The 2,877-nt window shown below is 33.6% G+C and overlaps 1 long non-coding RNA gene across 1 annotated transcript; it reads right to left on the bottom strand.

Annotated features, from left to right (window-relative positions):
* Positions 1 to 958: 958 nt before the first annotated feature.
* Positions 959 to 2,315, bottom strand: LOC104265792. The gene is made up of 3 exons (XR_717282.3): positions 2,141 to 2,315; positions 1,693 to 1,798; positions 959 to 1,072 (listed from the first exon to the last, which is right to left on the bottom strand). It is a non-coding gene; the product is annotated as an uncharacterized LOC104265792 (long non-coding RNA).
* Positions 2,316 to 2,877: the final 562 nt, after the last annotated feature.

The raw sequence follows: 2,877 nt of genomic DNA, 5'->3' as shown, positions 1-2,877 counted from the left end.
ACTTATGTTAATGGAAAAGTTAAAACAATAAAATGTAATTGCAACATGCTCTAAAACGTTACATTTGCAGAAGATCAGACCAACCATTATTACAATCAAATTTAAAGTTAAAAAGTTTGATACCCTTATATGGTTTCATAATTTAACTGTTTTAATAGTCATACATGTATAGCGACCACGCTTACTTTCTTCTAACTAAATGTAAACACGTGTTTAACTCTAAGAGGGGTTTTAACAACTGTTGTTTTGTCGCTATATCCTGTCTCTTCGTTTAAAATATTTCTAAATCTTCGCTACCGTAATCGAATGAAGAGACAAATAAAAGTTATTATTATTATACAGGTGTTAGGTTCATAAAGTCACTTCTATTATTCTTATTCAGAGCATAATTTTGCTGAAAAAAGACAACCATGGATAGTGATAATGATTTTATTTTCATTTATAATAAAAAATTCTCAGACATTATAATATATATTTTATGACAAATATATTGACACTGTGAATAAAAACAACAAAAAATATTTATTTACTGCATTATAATTCTGTTAGGACACAATATTTAAATGAATGTAACTTGCTTTATGACTGTGTGGCCGGAAAACAACAGTCATTATAACATGGGTTCTGTTTCATACACCTCGTGCCAGCCTACAAGTTACCATGTATTCTATGACTTTAGTTTTTTATGTGATTATTTTTTTAATTTTTGATTTTGTTATATAGAGCTAATAATTTGGACAACCCATTAGTGACCACTTGGTTGAAGCAATTGCCATTAGGTGTCTTGCCCAAGGACACATGCACCCTCAATGGTAGCAGCGACGAGCCTTGAACCGATTACCTCTGGGTTATCTGCATGACTGGTGAAATAATAAATTTGAGTAATGAATTTTTCAGATCAATTTAAAGTAAAGCAATTGTTAAACATGAAATGCTAAAAGTAATGACAAAAATGAACTCAATTTTAGGCCAGTATATTTGATCTCATTGTTTGAACAAGATTCTGTAGCGCATCGTACTCATTGATAGAATACACTCTGTCACTCGTCCCAATCTCTGGTCGGGTTAGAACCTTTATTAAAAATATTGAAGTTAAAATAGAAAATTGTATTTTGTGTAAAACCATGTTTCCTTAAACTGTAAAATATTTTTTAAATAATAATAACTGTATTTGTCCCTTCAATTACTGTTCTGAAAATATAAAAATATTTAAAGTAAAATGACAGGATACAGTGACAAAACAACAGTTTATTTAAACATAAATGGCATGTTTGTCTGCTAGGTGTAGCGACCACGCTTATTTTCTTCCAATTAAATGTAAATATGTTTTTAACTGTAAGCACGTTTTAACAACTGTTGTTTTTTCGATATTTATCTCTTCAATTTTGGTAGCAAAGACTTGGAAATATTTTAATCCAAAAGGCAGAAAATAGCGAAAAAACAACAGTTGTTAAAACACGCTTACGGTTAAAACATATTTACATTTAATTGGAAGAAAATAAGCGTGGTCGCTACACCTAGCAGACAAACGAGCCATTTATGTTTAATTATTATTGAATTAAACCAGTTTAAAATGTAAGCATGTTTTAACAATTGTTGTTTTTTCGCTATTTTTTGCCTTTTGGATTAAAATATTTCTAAATCTTAACGGAATCAAAGAACCAAATAAAGCTATTATTATTAGGGTCTTACTACAAGTTCTCGTTGATTGGCATTGCCAACTCCAATGGCAAGAATCTTAACTCCTTCATTCTTGGCCATCAAGGAAATAGACCGAAGCCTTGAAGAGTCACTAGCCCTATTAGATACATTAAATTTGAATAAATTAATGAATGAATGAATAGAATTTGCTTTATCCTGGCGTGGTCGGAAAACGACAGCCGTTATAACACGGGTGTTTTGTTTCATACACCTTGTGCCAGCTTACGAGTTACCACATATGTTACTTTGTGGGTGATTATTTTTTGGAGATTTTTTTATTTTTTTTTATGTGTGACTGATAATTTGGACAACCCATTAGTGACCACTGGGTTGGAGCAATTGCTCTGTCCTGCCCAAGGACACATACGCCCACAGTGGTAGCAGCGACGAGCCTTAAACCCTTTAAATAAAATAATGTTAAATAATAAATAGTTGTTACCTTCCATCAGTAATAAGGACAATTATTTTAGAAGTGCATGAGTTATTGAAACGGGTGGATCTTGGAAAATCAACTCTGATTGCTTTAAGAACAGCATGAGCAGTGTAAGTGGTGTACCCGTGGGGTTGTATGTTGCCTATTGCTGTCTGGAAAAAACATCAGAATCATGAATGTAACTTACTTTATCCTCGCGTGACCGGAAAACGACAGTCTTTATCACACTAGTTTAACACCTCGTGTCAGCTTACGAGTTACCATGTGTGTAACTTTGTTGGTAATTTTTTTGGGGGGGGGGGATTTCTTTACTTTTTTATGTATGGCTGATAATTTGGACAGACCATTAGTGACCACTGGGTTGGAGCAATTGCCGTTAAGTGTCTTGCCCAAGATTCAAGAACACATACGCCCACAATGGTAGCAGCGAGCCTTGAACCCATTACCTATTGGTTACAGGCAGGCGCGCTAACCACTATGCCACGGCGACGGACAAATCATTTTACACGGTGCTCTTCAACCGGTGTGCACGTTGCACCAAAATTTGTCAGGGCTGCACCACTACAAATGGGTACACAAGGTGCATCTCAAACTTCAAAATATTTCAGCAATAATATTCAATTCAATTGTGAACATTTTTAACAAATTTAGCCATTTCCTACTGTTTTTATTTGTATGAATTCTATATCTTGTAGCGACCACGCTTTTTTCATCCAACTAAATGTAAATATGTTTTTAACTGT

The sequence above is a fragment of the Ciona intestinalis genome, unplaced genomic scaffold (genome assembly GCF_000224145.3).
Source record: "Ciona intestinalis unplaced genomic scaffold, KH HT000470.1, whole genome shotgun sequence".
Taxonomy (NCBI): Eukaryota; Metazoa; Chordata; class Ascidiacea; order Phlebobranchia; family Cionidae; genus Ciona; species Ciona intestinalis.
Note: the sequence above shows the minus strand (reverse complement) of the source record. Positions and strands in the feature narration are given on the sequence as shown.